Source organism: Ochotona curzoniae, unplaced genomic scaffold (assembly GCF_017591425.1).
Source record: "Ochotona curzoniae isolate NIBS_2020 unplaced genomic scaffold, NIBS_Ocur_1.0 contig_2599, whole genome shotgun sequence".
Lineage (NCBI taxonomy): Eukaryota > Metazoa > Chordata > Mammalia > Lagomorpha > Ochotonidae > Ochotona > Ochotona curzoniae.
This window is the reverse complement of record NW_024465520.1, coordinates 7,850,611-7,871,847: the sequence shown is the minus strand read 5'-3', so window position 1 is coordinate 7,871,847 and position 21,237 is coordinate 7,850,611. Positions and strand designations below refer to the sequence as shown.

The 21,237-nt window shown below is 43.9% G+C and overlaps 1 protein-coding gene across 1 annotated transcript in view; it reads right to left on the bottom strand.

Annotated features, from left to right (window-relative positions):
- MED12L (mediator complex subunit 12L) overlaps positions 1 to 21,237 on the bottom strand; it is a 302,774-nt gene that overhangs the window by 136,400 nt on the left and 145,137 nt on the right. The gene's annotated exons all lie outside the window — the stretch shown is intronic.

The window sequence follows — 21,237 nt, the reverse complement described above, 5'->3', positions numbered from 1 at the left end:
TAATGTCTACAAATCCAACTGGTTCCAGGCAATCTATACAATTTACATTGTTAAAGGACAATTATGGGGAAAATGAGTAAAAGATGATATTGGTAAAAAAAAAAAAAATAAGCTGCAGTTTATAAAGTTATCTTAAGAAATATAAAATCAATTGCAACATTAAAAATATTAAACTAAAATTAAGAAAATAACAGTGAAATACTAAAATCAATTCATATGATTTGTAAGCACATAGTAAATCGTAGTCCAAGAAAGTTTCTAAATACACACACACACATTTTGCAACAGTACATAAAACTGCACATGGTCATGCCTGCTAAATCTTAGTAAAAAAAAATCAGCCAATACCAAAAGGACAAACATCATATGTTCACTCTCGTAGGAGGAAACCTCTTTGCAAAATAGAAGATCAACAGCCCTTTTAATACTGCTTTCGCTACATCTCATGGGTTTTGATATTTCTGTTTTTATTTTCATTTCTTCAAAATAGTTTTTCTCTCGTTAAATTGCTCACTGACTCGTTTAAAAAAAAGAGAGAGAGAGAAATAAAGGAGACACCAGAGTATTCCAAGATGGACACCCAAGGGGCAGGGGCACTGCAGCATCAGGCCCACGTCTGGAAAGACGGGTACTGAGCAAGGCTACCCAGGTGATCTCCCCAGGAGCTGGAATCCAGAGCACAGGGAGTCACCTTGCTCTGCCCTCACCGCTCCTGTGGCACATGCCAATCCTGCCATGCCTCTGCTTCCTGCCCTTTCACATTACCCATTACCCACAGTAACTGTGTCCTTCCATCTCCTTCAGTTCTCTTCTACTACTTTCATGCTCACCCATGCACGTGCAGAAGAGTGTAGAAAATTCCCCAGCGAGGAAAATGCATACTCTAGTATTGCGAGTGTCTATTTGGAGAGAAAACTCTGGTGAATACCTGAAATTATAATCTTTATTGGCACCTTCAGCAAAACACAACTGGGAAGGAATGGACAATCAGCGTTGGGGGAGGGAGGATTCTTACAAGAATTGTAGGGGAAAAAACTTTCAATCCTGATTGAAAAACACACAGGGATACCTGGGTTCTGGTGGAGATCTTGCACCCAATTTGGTTTAACTCCCCATATGTCCACATCAGCGAGGTCTGGGCCAAGCTGAAACTAGGAGTGCAGAATGTGAATGTCAAAGATACACCAGTATGGCTTTCCAGATCGTGCACCAGCTGCGAACTGGTTCAGAGATGGAGATGGGACTAGAATGTAGGCGCTTCCCAATACAGGGTGCAGCCCAGCTGGCATCTTAACCACTGTGCCAAATATCTAACCTGAAATAGCAGTTTAAATAGCTGATGGTTCCATGTGGCAAAAAGGCACCAGATTAAGAAGTGGGGAAGGGAGCTCGGGAGCATGGAAGACCAGCCTATGAGAGAAGTCGCTGTTTTCTAACTCGTAACCTAGCACAAAACTGGTCAAGTCTAATCCACCGAGTTCTTTAAACACCTTGCCAGGTCACTGGCTCCTCCTCGGGAGGATTAAGGAACAGAGAAGGGGTTATTTCCCTAACTAGCGTGCAAGGAAAAGACCAATCTGATCAAGATTGTATTAATCTCCTTTTTAGAGCAGTCACTTGGTTATTTTCAGTTCAGAGAAAACCCAAGTTTACCATGAAGCTTTTTAATCCACCTGTCCTTTTAAAGTTAGAGTGAAATATTGCTCATATTTGGATCTGATCAATTACAGGTTTCTTTGAAACCTGTGTCTTGACTCAACCTAAATTAAATTGCTGGCTTTTTATACTTCACCAACGCCTCCCATCTGTTGTTTTTGAGAAGCATCAAAGGCCTCAGATATTACGTTCTGACCCTTTCTCTCTCAGAGAAGAAAACAGCCAGAGAGGGCTGGAGGTTTCTAGCCAATTATAGACCATCTGTTGCTGGAGTTAGTGTATCAGAGAGAGAGGTCAGCTAAATGGCTTCTGAGGCTGGGCCCAAAGGGGACAACAGGCTTGACAGTGGTCAGTGGGTAAAGGAAGGGGACCCTCTGTTCCCCAGGATCACATCCCTCGGAGCCACTGGGCCCCGGGCATGATTCACACGAAGCAGACATATAATGGGCCACTTGTGCGGGGTGGGAGGCAAATGGCTACAGAACACTCACCTGCTGCTTCATGGGATCTTCCTGGCAAGTCCACCTTAAGACCCAAGGTTGGCAGCTGAGTTCCCAGCAGAGTCCATCTAAGGAACCTTTCTATGCTGGACTAAAATCCCTGAAGCTTACACTTCATTGGGCAAATAAATGTCAAGGTGTATACTGTTATGCTCCTTATTGGTTAACCTAACCCTGCTAGGAGCTGACAACCCAGAGCACACTGTTGACAAAATCAGAATACGAGCAATAATCCTCAGTGTAGCTGAATTTAGGCTTCCATGTTAGAAGTTCTCTCTCTCTCCTACTCCCTCTAACTGCTCAGATTCATTTCTGAACAAGGATCTCACTGTTGCTCCCCCCATCATAAACATTACTGAAGGCAGCACCTTTGTAAGAAGTGAAGACAGCACAGTCTCAGATGAAAACAAAACCTAAGACCTAAGACCAGCTGCCCGAGTCTGGGGAGTCTGTGAATAGAGCAGCTGGCCTCCTACCCCGCGCCACTGAGGCAGCTGTGTTACCAAAAACACAGCTTGCTTAACAAAAAACACAGATTAAGTAGAAATCATTTTCAGAAAAAGAGAAATACGTCCCCCTTCCCTTAGAACCACTATTTGAACTTTCAATACATAACACACACTCACTGTCTGATCATGTGGTATTGTGGCAAGGCTATTGTTCTGAGAATGGGTCAGCTGACTTTGGGACCGATTTTCCTTCACTAACCACAACTTTTAGCACACACCACTCATGTCCACATGTACTTGTTACTTCAAGGAGGGTGAAGGTTTTGAAATACTAGAGAAACTATGTCAGTAAAAGCATCCAGACCCAGCCTAGCATGATAAATCGCCTTAAAAGCACAGGCTCTTCATTCGCCACGTGCCACAGCCAAGACTCAATCAACATCTGATGGGGGGCATGCCCTGGAAACAAAGGGCTGCATCACCTGTCTCCATCTAAATATATCTCTATCCCTTTCAGAAAAGGTACACGACCTGTTCTCACATGGACACAACCAGCCCTCGCTAGGCAGAGCCCAGCTACACAGGTTGAACCACTGACCCAAAACTCCACCATGTAACATGCCCAAAATCCACACATGCGCATGCCAAAAACATGGGATATGACCTTCAGTTATGTGACAATGTACATGAAACAGAGATTAATTTTGTGTGTTCCGACCCGGGTCTCATTCCCCCAAACTTCTTACACACAGATACTCTGCAGTCCAAAACATTTCTGATCACCAACATTTAGATAAAAGCAGCATGGCCTGCCTGGCACAAAAATTAGTAGTACACATTCTTCTATCTGACTCTTCGGTTTCAAATCCTGACTCCATCACTTACAACCTTGAGGAAGTCACTTAGTGACTGCCTCATTTTTCTCACTAAGCTATAATGGAGAGTAAGCCAGTTAAAACACACACACACACACACACACACACACACACACACACACACACACACACACACACACACACACACTGCCCAGAACAGTTAGTGGCATGACAAATGAATGCAACCAATATTTGCTGCTGTCACTGCCAATGCCACCTGTCTGTCAGTAATGATGAGTCCCCAAAATGATAAAGGCAAAAAGACAAATTCCAATTTGCCCCTGAACCTTTATTTAATCAGTTTACTCACATGCAAAATGAAGAGAATACGATAGCTACCTAGGGCCCAGCATATTAGCCTAGCAGCAAAAGTGCTCACCTTGCACGTGCCAGAATCCCATATGGGTGCCAGTTCATGCCCTGGCAGCCCTGCTTCCTATCCAGCTCCCTGCTTGTGGCCTGGGAAAGCAGCCAAGGACGGACCACAGCCTTGCCATCCTGTACCCACATGGGAAACCTGAAGGCTGTTGGCTCCTGGCTTCGGATCGGCTTGGCTCTGGCTATTGCAGCCACTTGGGGAGTAAATCAACAGACAGTAGATCTTCCTCTCTGTCTCTCCTCCTCGCTGTGTATCAGACTTTTCAACAAAAATAAAATAAATCTAAAAAAATGATACCTACCTAGAAGAATGATTGAAAGGGTTATCAATGCATGATTGATAGCTATTAAGAAATTACAGTTACTAACATTAATAAATTTTTTAAATCAACATGAGAGCAAACATTTCACAGTCCAGCAGACAAGCCCTAGCCTGTATTTCTATCAGACATCTGTCTATAGCACATGATAGTGGACTCAACATTACCTGGGACAGTGGAGTACAACCTTTTCTGAAAAGATAAATATTCAAAATACAGGACATAGCATGGAAAGATTAAATGCTACATTAAGACATCAAATCAGAAACTTAGAAAATGCAAAGAGTATCTGTAGTACTGAAGAATTCCAGTTTTTCAAGAAGAAAATGATACACACATACGAGATAGAAAACCATCGATGCAAATCACACACTAAATAGCAAAACAGCTTCCATTATTACATCACGGACCTTAAAGCTCATCTTGCTTTTTTGTTGTTGAACTGACAGCTTGACCCTATTTGACCCTTCAATCCCTGATAAAGTTTACCTCTCTCTGTATCTTCAAAGCACAACCTAAAACATCTCTTGCCCAGAAAGCCTTTACTGCTTGGATTCCTTAGCTCAGACAACACCCACTCCCTGCCACACTCCATCTACCCATGCCATCTGCATGTCGACTGCAGCCAGTTCTAGGTCTGCGAACAACTGTACTGCTTCAATGCCAGGTGTTGTCACGCTTCTATTTCCCCGCCTAATTTAGAATGTGAACTACACACAGTGTGACTAAAGAGAAAACAAATGTAAAATTCAGTGTGGTTTCACACCATCCAATCACCACCTTCAATTCAACTCCCTTTTGCTCCTTCTCGCCCTCACACGTCCACAGCTCTCTCTGCATGCCCTGCACCGGCTGCCCCCAGCCTGCATTTGAATGAAAGCACACAGCCTGCATTCCTTTGGGTCTAACCTCTGTCGTTCAACATGAAGTCGGACCTAACTACGCTGCTGTGGCGTATCCTTCCACTTACTCCCCGAGAGGGTACTCCACTCCCAACGGTTGCCACAATGTGTCTTACGTCTTTTAACCTGCTGGTGAGCATTTGGGTTGCTCCCAGCTTGGGCCTGTTACGACTGCAGATGCTCTGTACAATCCAGAAAGTGTCTTAATATTATGAGCATGTACATTGCATGACCCTTGTGCAAACACCAAGGATCAGACTGGTAATGAAGATGCACTATACTATACTCCAACCGAAGGTGTACGAAAGAACCAGTTTCTTTCTGTTTTCTTGAAACTTTCAGGGTTCTGTTGCTTCTGTTTCTACTTCACTGTCACTTCAAACCTACATTCCCCAACTGACTGATGACAGTGAGTGTTTTTTGATATGCCCTGTCATCGTCTGTCTCCTTTTGTGGATTTTCTGTTCAAGTCTTCTGGCCTTTTTTCTTTTTTCACTGACTTCTTTGCTTTTTTATTGTTGTCAGTAGAACTGTGAACATTCCCTCTCAATCTATGGCTTGTCTTGATTTGCTAGTGACATCTATTGAAATCTGGAAATCTGAAGATTTTTAAGGAAGCATAACTTATGCAATTTTTGCTCCTATGGGTTAGCACATTTTGGATCCTAAGAAACTATTCCCTCCTTAAGATTGGAAGATACTCCACATTTTCCTCTGCAAGTTTTGCTGTTTGAGTCTTGTATGATACAACCAGAACTGCTGTCTTGTCCTCCAATTTGACAGACAATAGTTCTCTGCAGAGAAGGGGCTTTAGGATATGACCAACTCATAAAGACCCCAAGGATCAGAAGAGTTGTCTTGAATGCTTGTTGAAGGGTCTGTGCTCAGTTCCAGTCTACTCTGTCTCGGAGAGTGAGAGAGACCACACTGGACCCAAGTGTAGGACGTTAGGAGTCTATTTCCCAAGCTTGGCAACAGCAGCTCCCGCTACACTCTAAGAGTCACTGCGTTGAGCAGCAGAAATCAGGGGTTTTTAAGCCCTCATCCTGCAATCAGATTGAGAGCCACACTGCACAAAGCTTCCACGTGCAGGAGGCAGGAAGGGAGTTGCCAGAGCCCAAAGTTTTCCTGTAGTTCACCTAATCTAATTCAAGAGGCAGCAGGGGCAGCCAGGTGCACGGAGCCTCTGCAGTAATTTCCGAGCTTTTAGTTCTGAATGGTGCGGAAGGCAGGATGGGCGGGGTGCGCTTCTCACGCCTTCAATTACCGTACATGGCGTGAAGGGAGGTAGAAGGGCAGGGTGCAGACCGCTGCCAATGAACCCGACAAGCAGTGCCAGCTATCAATGGCTGCATCTCCTTACAACTCCAGATAGAAAACCTGCAAGTGGGGATGCAGTCATGACCGACACCCAGGGGAACACATGGGAAGTGTGCATTTGGAACTGATGCTGTGCCCGAGGCCGAGGTGGACAGCAAGAACCTGAAGGTGCTGCTTCCTGTCATACAGCAATGTAGCACAACACTGAACACAGAGCACAATTTGCTCACAATTATTTTCATCATCCTTGAATTTGCATTCGAATCATTACTATGTGATTAGCATACACTAAGTTATGGTTAATTAATTAGGCTCGATTGGTCAGTGATTCACAGCAATCCGTGTAAGGAACTGACTTTAGGATGATTAACAAATGTTTTGCAATATTACTCTCTGGGGACAAATTTTCTATATCCTAAAATACTGGTATTGTTGTATAGGACATACATGATTTACTAATATTTCTTCTTGAAAACATTTCGGCTTAAGGCACAAAGAGAACCTATTCTTCTAAAGATTCCCTGCAGAACAGTGAAGCCCATTGCCTTGAGATTTGACTAAGAAAACAGGACTGAGAGGAGGAAAAATAATCGCCCATTGTACAGTTATGAGAAATTAATTGACTAGAACATACACACAAAGAACTGAAGGCTGTTTTGACAGCTGTTTCCCTGACATCCTTGAGCCCAAACAACTCCTTGTTTAGCAAGTTTCACTTCTTATTACTCGGAGATCTTAAGTTTCTTTCCAGCAACTGGGAAACTGCAACGAATTGCATCTAAAGAGAACTGGGGGGTCTGTTGAAGTCACCTTCCATCCTCCCCATCTTTGACAATCTTTCAGATTCCCAAACTACCATTTAGGACACACAGTTAGCAGGTGCTTAGGATTTAGGGAGATTCTTCTCACTTCCTGGCTCGCTCTGCCTCAGCCCTCCCTCTCTGTAACTCTGCTTTCCAATTAAATAAATCTTAAAAAAAAAAAAATTATATGGAGAGAAAGTAGCAAATACACGCGGCATTGCTTCTTTTTATTATTTGGTTAAGCTATGCTCGTAAAGTCCTTTATTCAACCACTTCAAATACTACCATTTTCTTAATCCTATTACTTTTATTCTTTCCCAGATGTGTAATACACAACCACTACCATAGCTGAAGGTTAAAAAGAATAAAAGTAGCAAAGAATTCCCAGAAAGGAACATTGTCTTAAGCCATTTATGCCATTAAGTGTTTAGTTAATGGTTCCGGAACAATCAAAATAAACTTTTCACTTAAAGAATGTAAGAAATCCTAGCATGCAAGAAAGACAACATTAAACTAGGGAAAGTTCTCGTGTTTTATAGCATAAATGTATTCACCAGATTTAGTCGTAAAGTAAATTCACACTCCTCCAGCCAAATCCGAAGACAGAATGGATTGACTTTGAGGGAGGGGCACAGGGGGTGGGGTGCAGTCTGTGGAAGTCCAAGCCTCATCCCACACCGGACCAGGGGCAGGGAGTGTTTATCACAAACCACCCACACCCACAGCGCTTGTCTGTTCCCGACATCACCTTTCTCATGCCCTGCATGCAATCGGCTGCCTTTGCCAGCACGCTCTGGATTCTCCATGAGCCCAGCTACCAAGTCCCACAGCCTTCCTCCTCCAACAAGAGTGCCTTCCTTGCACCTCATCCCTACATTAACACATCCTAGAAGCAACCTAGATGTCAGAAATTCAACAAGAGAACACCCCCACCCAAAAAAATGGGGGTTGCTACTATACAAGGGGTTTTGTGTAAAATAAGCAAGCGTGCCTAGGATCTAGGCAACCGATATTTCATGTGAAGTGCACTCATTCAACAGCTTTGTTTCATTTTTGATAATTATCATTTTAAGATACAGTATCATAGGTGCTGGGATTTCCCTTACTCCCCACTCCCAGCTCCACACTGAGTTCCCTATATTATTACAATAATACAGGTCTTCATAAACAGTCGTAAGTTCCTCATTGTGGGCATGAACGACGGCAGAGAGTTCCCGCATCCTACTGTCAAGATACATTCAGCAGTTTCAACAACTGCTGTTAACCTGGACAACCCTGTAAGCATGAATCCAGAAGTTCCCTCATGTTTACAATTTTCAGATACACCCAGGGAAGGGGTTTAAATGTTTCACAAATTTGTTCTCATTTTTCCTTTGAATAGATGCTGTCCTGTGCCTTGGAAATTAGGGCCAAACAAGGAAATCTCATTATTTACCAGAAATCAGATGATTTTTCCCCAGGAACAGCTATTAGCGTAGTATCTCCATAGAAATGTTCTGCCACAAACAGAAGCACTGAGAACAAGGGGGAAGTGAGTAGGCACCACACCCGAGGGCCTCGTGCACAGTGCCAAGGAGAACCCAAGTTAAGAACTCCTCAAAGCAGAGACAACAGCTGGCAGCCTGGCTGGGTCCGAACCAGTCTCCCAGAACAGCCCAGTCCTGGCCATTCTCACACTTCCAATGGTTCCCTGAAAAGGGCAGAGAAAGTGTTCTAATTCAGAGGTGGTCTAGATGTTTCTCTTCGTCAGGAGGAACCGTCGTGCAGACAAAAAAGGTTACCAATACACTGGATAGAAGCAGAAATGCTGTGTCAGTTTTGCAAAATAGTAGTAGTAAAGTAATAATAATAATAATAATAATAATGTGAAAGACTTTGTCGAAACACTTTAAAGAACTGAAAGCTAACTCATCCTGAGATCTAAATTTGATTACGGTTACCTGAATGAGCATCCACAGCACCAGCACACATCATATGTTCTAGGGAGCCCTCCCACCCCCGCTAGCTTTTGTCAGCTCAGCAAGTTTTAATGAGTATTTCCACTGTGTCAGGAATTACGGGGTACTAGCACTGTAGCAGTGAACTGAGACCCAGTGCTTCCCAAATAATAAACTGTGCATCAAGAGAAGTTCATACTGAAGAACTATCTAGCAGATTACAAATGGGAAATGAAGGGAACTTCTAGGTTGCCTGGGTGTACAGGTGCGATCAACACTATGAAGGTGAAAACATGAGCACATATTGCCTATGAAATAACACTAAGACAGAGGAAGAGCTTGTACAAAGATTTCAGTATAGGCCTGATGTGTCTGCACCCTTGCGACCCTCCAACCCACACACACCCAAGGGCCACACATGGAGGCAGGAACAGGGGACACACACAACACACACACACTCACAAGAAAATCAGTAGGGAGGAAGGTACAGGACCCCTCCTCCCCCTCCACACACGTTGGGAGGGGAGACCTGATTGTGGTCAGCTAACAGCAGGACAGGAAGGGGCCCACGGGGTGAAGAAGGGCCAGAGGGCAGGGAAGACAGGCAGTTAGGGAGGGCAGAAACTTTGCCTCTCAGCGTGGATTTCAACAAAGTTACAATATATAAACCAAGCTGCAATCTGAGGGGAAAGGTGCCCATCAAACATAGATCTGAAAGCTCCCAACCAACTTCTGGTTGTCTCGGGGAGGTGTCCGTCGCACAGGCACAGGCCAGCCAGTGTCGGGATGCTGAGATGCTGCATGGAGATTCCAAGCAGCACGCACTGACATCCTGTCCTCCCGAGTGAGGCCAGGTCTACAGCATGCAGCCCAGCAGTCCAGGCACACATCATCGGATGCTGAATAAGCTCCACCTCTTCTTGATGTGCCACCACACAGGTATCCATGAGACCACACGGGTCTCCATGAGATCACCTGAACGCTTCCCAGAGGAGGACGGGGAGACAAAAGGACAGAATTCCAATGCGCGTTCACGCGAGTACATTTACGTCATCGTTCTTTTTCTCAGTGGAACAGTGTCCATCCCTTCAAAACAAATAGGTTAGAGCTTTCAGAGCCGGCATGGAAAAATGTTGAGTGTGTTACTGTGAAGTGTGGGGTGGTGCTGTTGGTGGTAGCAGCAAAGCAAGCGGCCACACCCTGTGCCCATACTTCTCCTTCTGCATGCAGTAATTAGTGCCGTGCCCCGGCACTGCACTAACGTGAACACCGCTTTCCAAGCATTATCTCAGGGCATCGTGCACGCAGTGCCATGGGACACAGAGAACTCGTGCCATGTTACAGATGAGGTAAGTACTTTCCCCCAGAGTCATAAAGCTGCTAAGCAGGGAAATTGTATTTGAATCCAGGAATCCCAACCCTGTAGCCTGGCTTCTTCACTTCCACAATACACTAATCCCTTAGAAATGAGCTCTTACTCACTGGAAGTATTAAAAAAATCAAGTTAGTTTTGATTTCTTTTCCCCCAAAATAACACTAAAGAAAAACCTGAAACTTCCACTTAATGTTCTGGGAAATAATCAGAAAGGAAAATTAAATTACTGAAACATGCAAAGCTCATGACATTGAGGAGTTAGCATGACCTAAACGGGCATTAAATTCAAGATCAAAGTACAAAGGAAAACAAATGTTGGTTAAAGACTCCATGGCTGGTAGTAATTCTGTCAGTCCTTGCTATGGACGCCAACTGTGAATGCCACATTTGTACATTTCCTTCCAGTCTCAGATGCTTATAAACGTTCAGCACAGAGAACGTAACGTTACCCAGCTTAACACAAAACAGACGCACATAATTTTAAGGCACCAACACCCCGCCAACAGCAGCTCACTGCCGTGTTTTCTCATCACCCCAGAGGAGCGGTGGCAGGTACATGTTAAGGATGGGGCATCGGAGCATCTGCCAACATCAGGTCAAGGCCCTGCCACTTAGCAGACGTCACGCAGAAGGCAAAGCATGCCTTGCTGTCAGCACCATTTCAATCAGTACTGACCTCACGTACTAGCTTTCAGGTTTGAATCAACTGATACAAGGAAATTTAGAACAAGAGCAGGCCTAACACCTATCGTTTAGTTAGGCTTGTTGATGCTGCTATTTTCCTATATGTAACTTGGAGTTGAAAATTCTCGTCAAACTCACTCATCAAGTGACTCTGCTAAAGATCTATTTTATTTCTATTGGACAGTCAGATATACAGAGAAGAGAGACAGAGAGGAAGATCTTCCGCTCGATGATTCACTCCCCAAGCAACCACAATGGCCAGAGCTGAGCCGATCCAAAGTGAGGATCCCACAGCCTCTTCTGGGTCTCCCATGTGGGTGCAGGGTCTTAAGGCTTTGGGGCCGTCCTCCACTGCTTTCCCAGGCCACAAGCAGGGAGCCGGATGAGAAGTGGAGCAGCCGGGATTAGAACTGGCACCAATATGGGATCCTGGCACGTGCAAGGCGAGGACTTGAGCCGCTAGGCTGCTGCTGCACTAGGCCCATCAAATGACTCTTAAAATCCTTCCGTTTACAACTTACAACAAAATAATTGTTTTGTCAAGGAAATGTTTGTCATTGCTTCTACTTTTTCTCTATGACTCTAAGTGTCTATAATGATACTTAGTCATTATAAATGACATATACTTAAAGGGAAAAAAATTTACCAAATATTTTTCTTAAATCTAGGTTTGGAGTGTTGTTTTTAAATTTGATTATTTGGGGACAGTGACACAGCAAGTTAATCCACCTGTGGCACCAGCATCCTCTATGGGTGCAAGCTTGAGTACCAGCTGCTCCACTTCTGATCCAACTCCCTAGTTTAATGGTCTGGGAAAGCAGTGGAGGATGATTAAAGTCCTTGGGATAATGCACCCTCATGGCAGACCCAGAGGAAGCTCCTGTCTCCCAGCTCCAGACAGGCTCAGCTCTGGCAACTGTGGCCATTTATGGAGCAAATCAGCAGATGGAAGATTCTCTCTCTCTCTCTCTCTCTCTCTCTCTCTCTCTCTCTCCCACTCTGTGTGTGTGCGTAAATCTTTCAGACAAAATAAATAAATCTAAAATGCTTGATCACCAGTATGTGAGACAGAACTCCCATCTGTTGCCTTATCCCCAAATGCCTGCAATGGTCCCTCGGTCAGAGACCAGTGCTGGAGCCAACAAGTCTCACAAAGTTCCAGTCACTTCAGCCACCACTACTACCCCCAATGATCTGTATTAACAGGATCCTGGAGTTAGGATAAGTTAGGTAAGATCCAGGACTCTTAGTCACTGGGCCAAATGCCCACACTCTGACCCCAACACCAAAATCAAGTTTCTGTTCAAGAAACTAGGTCTTACCAAATGTCCTTCACATTGCTTGACATGGATCCTCCAAAACACTCTGCAATGTCAAGTTTATAGCTGAGCCAAGCAGTGTTCAGCTACAAAGATATCTCAAGATACAAATGTCCCTTACAAAAAGGTTGGGGTAAGACACAGTCTTGAACTATGCAAGCTACAGGACAAACAACAACCAGATTCTCCAGTCAGAACAATCGAGAGTATGGTGCAGAACTAATGACAAAATGTTCCATGTACTTAAGTAGGGGTTCGAGACTCTATTATATGAAACGTGTTTGTGCATTTTCCCTAGCTTTCTGTCTTATAGCAAATTCTCAAATTTTGTCACAACCCAAGACAATTTAATGTCACAGGTTTGATGGCAATTCCCACACTTTAACACATTTGTTAAGACATGTGCTCCAGGCTACACCCACAAAGTTTCATAAGTGGGGTCTCTGGTAATCCTTGGGAATTCACATTCTGGAATGTTCTCAGGTAATGCTGGCCCAAGTCCAGAAAGCACACAGCGTGAACCACAGATTAAAGAGATTACATAGCTATTTTCCTGCACGTAAGCCACAAACCCTCTTCAACAGAAGGGAACTAAGGAAATTCGTGGTTATTTACCCATTTGTAGGCTTCCTCACATTATGGCTCCAACCCTCCCTCAGGTTCTACAGTTCAACAAATGCTACGCATGCATGACTATCTAATTTAACTCAAGTAAGCAAATACTTAGAAAATTCTTTGTATCCTATTTGATTAAAAAGTAGCTTTGCTGTTACTGTTACACAGCAGCTGACAATGTACCTCCACCATCATCACCACCCTCTCTCTTTCCCCATCTCTTTGAGTCATACACAGTTATGATCAAATGACCCATCAGGAAGACGATGCTGGAATTGGGAAAATTCCAGCTATCTCTTATTTTACAAGGAAAGGCAGAAGTAAAGCTCTGAAAATCAAAGGCTATATCATTTGTTCACAATCCACAGGGATCGTTAGGCCATGCCCAACTTGTAACACATGGAACAGAAGGGGTCAGGCAGACACACAACCTCGAAGAACTCAGCCTAGGAGACGGACACTGGAAAGCCAGCCATAACAATGGATACGAGACCCACGAGATAAAGACATTGTGATGTCTTAACACAAAATCAGAAAAAGGCATTCTTAATTAGAAAAGTGATTACAATCATTTCCAGAATAAGAAGGGGCCCTAGTGCCTATGTGCCCGGAGCAAAGCTGGCTCAGGTTGAACTGTGCTTTCATCAAAGCCCAGGAACAACTGACTTTCAGAGAAGCTGGTTAGAACCAGATGAAGAAGGAAAGCAGAGGTCAACAAGGTTGCACGAATAATGGGGAGCTCACAGAATCTCCTTAGGATGGAAAAGATGATGAGGCAGCTCCTTCCTTTGCTTTCTAACATGACCCGTGAGCACCCTCTCTCCTTCACTCAGAATCCCCATCAGGACCGCTACCTCCCCAGGAGCAGGCTGAGCGCTGTGCTTAACCCAAACAGCAGAACATGAACTCTGCCTCCCTCAGTCAGGGCGGCTCCCGAATTCCATGTTTATGTCGGAAAACAAAAATGCTTACTATATAGCAAAGGACAAATCGGTTCCAGATAATTTGGAATTAACTACAGAGATTTCAGAAAGGAAAAAACAGGATGGACAAACACAGTTGGCGATGTTCTTGAAGAATAAAAAATTAAGACAAAATAGAGAAGCGAAAAGAATGCACCCAGGCAACTGTACGCAGTGCCTGTTTCAACATTTGTTTGGAAATGCTGTAAGCTCTTTTGAGTGGTTGATAATAGAATCTTCCAAAAAACTAGCAGCATATTTTTCCACTGTTGCAGTAGATGTTCAACTATCTTACCTACTTAGGTTCTGCTTAACATTTAAGTGGGAAAAAGCAAAAGCACAAAACAAGTTCCATTGTCCCACTGCTCAAACCAAAGCGGGTGTACACACACACAATCACACACACACACACACGCACAATATCTTCCAACTGCTCATTCCAGGAGGCCAGAAGGGGAACGAAGCAGCCGAGGCTGAATCCAGTGCCCACATGAGATGTGGCACTACAGGCAGGGGCTCAACCATCGTGCCACAACACCATCCCCAAGTACAACTATTTTTTATTAAGTGACACAGTAGTCACTTCCTAAGCAGCCGGGACAGTAAAAGCTCAGAGGGCAGCATTATCTCCTGGTAGGTTAAGAATCTTGTTTGAGCATCATGCCACAGTGGATTAAGCTACAGCTTGCAATGCCATCCTCCCACATGTGAATGCCTGCTTGATTCCTCGCCCCTCTGATTCCAATCCATCCTCCTGCTAATGTGCCGAAAATGGTCCTAGTACAAATGTGCCCCTGTAATCTTTATGGAAGACTGGAATTGAGTTCCTGGCTCCTGCTTTAGCCTGGCCCAGACCTATCTGTTATAGCTGTTTGTGACATGAGCTAGTAGAGCGAAGATGTGAATTACCCTCACCCTGCCTGTCAGTGACTCAATGAATCAATGCATCTTTACAAGGGAGGGAGGGAGGGAGGGATGGATGGAAAAAGCGAGGGAAGGAGCGAGTGAGGGAAGGAGGGAGGGAGGGAGAAAGCGAGGGAGGGAGGGAGATAAACCCTCACTCTCCTATGGCAGACTCCCTTGGAATGCTGGAATAAAACCAAGTACAGTTTCAGACTGTACTTGATGAAAGAATTGTTTTGTTCTTCATCCTTCACTTGGCTTGCGCACTGCCTACAGTTAGGAGGACACTAAACATGGTGTTGTTAACACAAGGCAAGCAGAATTAAAGTCAGTCAATATTTATTTATTATTTATATGTGTGTTTAAGGTCAAGATTTACTTATTATTTATATATTTGTTTAAAGTCGATCCTTTATAGCGCAGTAACAGTTGTAACGATTATAACACTGAGCCAGTTCCCAGCTAGTTTCTAGATCTTTCTGAGCCTTCTCAAGAAGATGGCGTCCAAATTCACATTTTGTGCTTTCGATTGAAAGCTAGTTCCAAAGGTTGGTCTCCTGCCACACAGCACCCCAAGAAACCACAGCCTAAAACGGCCTCGACACAGACTCTGTTCTTCCACTAACCACACTCATCGAAAATAAGTAAAGTTGAACACCAGAAAAGCTGAACTTGAACTGAAAGGACATTGATCCAAATGTCTGTCTGTCCACCAAATGCCTACAGGCAAATCCAGAGAAAAGATGAGGGAGGAAGTAGCAAACCTTTGTAACCTTTCAAACACTGCAGTAAGGGGAGATTGTGAGAAACTGGGGCTGGAAAAGTGTGACAGTAATCCAGGCCCAATGGTCCAGAAGAGACATCGAAGGGCACTGAAACGCAGGCCAGAGGAAAGTTGTCACACTGTGAAACAACAGTCCAAAGTCATGCCTTATCCAAGCAACGGTTGCTTTTCAAAAATGACAAAAAGCCCCCACGTTGCCAATTTTTCCTCCAGTTTCTTTCGGATCTCCCTAAGGAAAATACTCCTGGAGACGGGCAGTATGGATTTTACACTTCTCTGTGCCAGCACCTGACAATCATATCCCTCGTGATACAACTCTGATATAGCTATTCTCACCTCTGGCACAGATCATCTAAGGATGAAGCCATTGGAGCACAGAGAGGGTACACAAGGCCCCTGTGTGACTGAATCAGTATACCAATTAAGGAAATCTGTTCTGGAGACCACGCTATTAATCTTAGAAATAAACTGCCTCTCACATCTCCAAGACCAGAGGTCAGCAAACATTTCCACTTGCCTGCATGATGAATCTGCAGTGGTAGGATCTGTAAATATTTAGGCTAACGGCATCAAGCTAATAAGCCATACTGTTAAATGAGGATAAAATGGACATTGAAGAATAAGTGAGACGGTACAAGAGTCTACAGAAAGATGCCTTCCAGGCAAAGCCATTTAGAAGCCATTTGAAATAACAAACAGACTGTCTGCAAGCTCTCACATAACTTCCCATTTACAACCACATGTCTCCTTTATTTCAGCAGCAGCCGTATCATGTGCGATGGTTTTATTTCTTAATCTCTATGCCTGCAACACAAGATGAACTCTTAGAATCCTAGCAAGCTACACACACTTTTTTTTCAACATGGCATAGATAAGTCATGCTTGATTTGGCAAATAGTAAGCAAATTCAAACATCCACTGCACACAATAGTTCATCAAAAAAATAGTCTGTAATTTCCCACAGAAAAACAGAATAGATTAAAAGAGTCAGTTGAGCTAACCAGATTTTAATAAATCACTCTGCTCACATAAGCTGTTATTCTCCTTGCTGCCTTTACTATTATTTTGTGTCTCCTACATGTAAAACAGCAGCAGCAGCAACAAAACCACCACTAAATAATGCATCACCATGATGAGCTTTTGTCTTTCCTTTAGCATAGTAGTGTGATGCGATTTCTGGCAATGGCGAAGTAGTTTAGGACCACACACTGCACCCGTGTTAGAGCAGTGCCCTAAGAGATGGCTGGGCTCTAGCCACAGAAAGAGGAAGAGAGGCTGGGCCACTACAACAGGAGAAACAGAAAAGCACCCTGTGAAACACAGCATCATCTACATGCCCTAGTCCTAGGCTTGTGCTCAACAAGATACTACAAGAACTTGCTCCTCCTGACAATATGACTACAATGTAGAAATAATTTGCTTAGGCTATGTGTTGCTGTGTCATCTGAGAAAGCTTTCCCATAATCGTGGTGACTTGAGCCCAAGAACTGCTCTAATTTGGACAATTCCATAACACCTGTTCAAACCTGAGTACAACAGTAGTACTTCTACCATTTAGCCAAGCATTAATACAACTTTAAAAATTTTCCATATTTACAAGGATCACTGTCACTTACTGACCATCTACTTGGTCACTATAGTGATCATTACTTTATTTACATATTCCAATTACCTTTTTCAAAAAAAAATTCTCTTCATTTGAGAAGTACAATAAGGAGAGGGAGGGAGGGGGAGAGAGAGAGAGAGAGAGAGAGAGAGAGAACGCTACAAAGTGAGTAGATTCCTCTTCGTTGGATTCATTTTCCAAATGCCAGCAACAGCCAGGGCTAGGCCAGGGCCAGAAAGAAAGCCAGACATGCAATCGAGGTCTTCCATATGGGTGGAAGGAGCCCAGCTGCTTGGATCATCACAACCACAAAGCTGGTAACAGAAACTAAAGCTGGGCAATGAACCCAGAAACTCCAACGTGGGGCACCGGTGCTTCATTACAGCTGGGCCATTTAAATGGCCACTGCCATTTAAACAGCTCCACCACTTTAAGGAGATAGTATGGACCACACCATTTAAGGCTGCTTGTTTAACAGCGGCGTAAACACAGACTTACAGAGACTTCCCAAGTAGCCCAAATTCCCCTGCTCACAAGAGGCAGGGCTGACTTCTGTATGCACATTTACCACTATGGACCACACTATGGAGCACTCACCATGTAGTTCAACCCTACTTTCAGCTCCATTCTAGAGCCCACACTGCTGTGATTTTTTTCCTTCACTTTGTCCTGGATGATACTCCAGCCAAAGGTCAAAGGTTCCATATCAGTGGGCCAGCTGTAATAAGACTGACTGAAAACTGTGGCAGAGGAGCAAGAGTCTGCAAGGGAAGGGGTTGTGCTCAGAGATTCATGTCTGCAACAGACACGGGGCAGCCAGAAAGGCACAGAGCCAGTGGGTCTTCAACTTGCACACACTTGATTCCAAGTAATATCTAACTGCCAGGGACTGGCGCTCCACTCTGCTGGGTGCTCCTTATCTAGGTGCTCCCAGCCCCCTTCTTTGGAGAAATGCAAAAATCTACCATGGATATTTGCCCCATAGTGTTTACCACACAGAAAGCTTACCAATTCTTGATTTATAAAAATTCAAAAGCAACATTTTCACATAGAATTGAAAAAATTGCTGTCTTCGCCCACACTCCTTCAGTTATGTGGCTGTTAGCTCTGTTCTCAGGTTGATGGTTCTCCTGTCACTTCTGCCTGCCAAGCCTCAGCCTGAGGATTCGTGACTCGGAGGATGCTACACTCTAACGCCTGTTTACCCGTTGAGATGAACATGACCAAGGGCCTTGCTTAGCAAATGTAACAAGAATTCCAGAGACACTACAGAAGAGAGCCATGAAGCAACATATCAGTTTTTCTTTTTCCTTTCTTTTTTTTTTTTTTTTTTGCTTAAACATTTATTTATTAGTATTGGAAAGTCAGATCCACAGAGAGAAACAAAAATAAATCTTCCATTTGCTTATTCACTCTCCACGTAGCCACAACAGCCAGAAATGAGCTGATCTAAAGTCAGATAAAAGAGCTTCTTCCAGGTCTCCCATGTGGGTGCAGGGTCCCAAGGCTTTGGGCCATCCTCTATTGCTATCTCAGGCCACAAGCAGGGAGCTGCATGGGAAGTGGAGCAGCCAGGACACAAACCAGCAACGATATGGGATCCCAGCAGTTGCAAGGCAATGCTTTAGCCACTATACCATCATGTTCCAGGCCCTGGCTAAGTTTTTCAATGACAGGATTGTTTCAAGGAGGAAGAAAAGCTACAATTTACAAGTACACATATTTTGTTGTGTGACTTACACATTAACATGAATTGCAAGCAGTCAAAAGCATGCACTTCCTAATTCATGGAAAGATTTGCGATGAAATCTAGGAGCAAAGTATAAACAACAAATGTTTGCCAACACACACTATGGAGTACCTCTCCAGCAAAAATGAATGACATACATACACGGAGATTTACATATTTCTTTGGCCATCCTTTTTGGCAAAGAACTGGGCTCAAAATATGATACTAACACCGTAAAATCTAATGTTTATATGCAGTTTGAATAGGGGATATTCAAATTTTTTAACTCTGATCTCTATAAAATATTTTGTTTGCCTAATGTACATAAATCACACTTTGATCAAAATTGTGGATCAATTTAATTTCAATTACTAGTAAAAACAAAACAATCTCAATTTTAAAAAAAGTGTAACAAGCAGCAAAAAGGGCTAGGAGAAAAACAATGTGGAGTCCCCATTGGAGAAATGCAAATCACCTTTTTCATAACTTCTACTGTGAAGGTAGGGTCTTAGGAATCAAACGTTCACAGCCCATTAAGCAGAGGGATGTTGGTCCAAGCCCAGGAGGCTGGCCTGAAAGTATCAACAGCCTGCTTGGAATTCAAATCGAGCCATATTATAGGAATTCTCAGGAGAAAAGCATTCATTCACTCTCAGAGTAAAGATAAGCTCCTTCAAAGCGAGAAGTCTGGATGGGTTTTCAGGGATGCTGAGTGTAGTGGGTGAGGGTTGGTGGCAGGCACAATGGAGATTCCCACAGAATGGACTGAACCACATTATTAAATCAGGATTTCCATGGAGCTGAGCACAAATCCAATCCGGGCAAATTTACTGCACAGTTCCAAAATTGTCTTAATGCATTTTTAAAAGGTAAAACTGTGGCTGCAAAGATTTTCTTGTTCAAGATAAAATTAATTATTTCATATTTTTTCAGGATAGAATGTCATTGAACACTTACAAACTGAGAATTTGTTCGACTTATATTTTCAGGCCATTGTTTAGTTTGGTCGTTAGAATAGAGAAGTGGAGCCGTAGATAAGAGGAACCTTGGTGCAGAGTCTTAAGCAAACACTTCCACACCCACTCTCAGAGCAGCAGCATTCTCAATGGCCAAAAGCTGGCAACAACCTACACGACCATGGAGATGGGGAGAAAGAGTAACAGACCACCACCAGGTCTGACAAGAGAATGAAATTCCAACACACGCCACAGTCTGAATAAATCTGCTAAGGGAAATAAGCCAGTCACAAAAAGACAAATATGAGGAGCATGGAGCCTAGCAGTTAGGGTGTCAGCTGGACAGTCGCGTCCCATATCGGAAGTGGCTGTATGCGACTCCTGTCTCCGATTCCTGCAAGAGCATTCCTGGGCTCTGGTACGTCAGTGTGCAGCACCGACAGGGGACCAGCAGGCGGAATTTTTCGACAAGGATAAGTAAAGAGGTGAAGGTTTTTTGAATAGTTGCTTGATAGAGGAGATTTGTAGCTAAGGAAAACCTTTGAAGGTTCCTGTTCTATTTTTCCCCCCCAATAAGGACATTAAACATGATCAACAACGAGCATGTCTCTCCAACACAGAGGAGGAAAAGCTGTTATACACATAAGTGGCCGGTACAGGCTCAGAACTGGAAGAATTCAGTGAATGGAAGTGAGGGAGAGTCAGGTTGTGGCCTCCTACAGAGAGCCAGGGAACGTGTCAGGATGAAAGCTGGAGTTGCCCAGGCACCTTGAGCCATCAGAGGCCCCCTAGAGCTGGGATGCAAGTATAAGTCACGGCACGAGGTTGTCTCCACATCCTGTTGGTATCTCTCCCCTTTCGACACAGCCCCTGCCCTGCACTAAGCCACACACCAGGCTAATACCAATTTCCAGAATCTTCCTGCCTGGGGGTACTGAAAGCAGGCACAGCTGCAGGTCTAATTTATCTCCTGATGTTATTTACTTTTCTAACAATTTGTAAGGATTTCATGGAAGCCACGTGAATCATCTTGCACACTTTCTGTTGGGATCTTGAGCACTGGCTCTAGCCTGATTCCGGCTTCGCTAAGGCTTCTAGGAGCAGACCACTGTCTGTCTGGCAGGTGACCCCTCCTTCTTGGCGAGGTCCAGGTTCCTTAGCTCT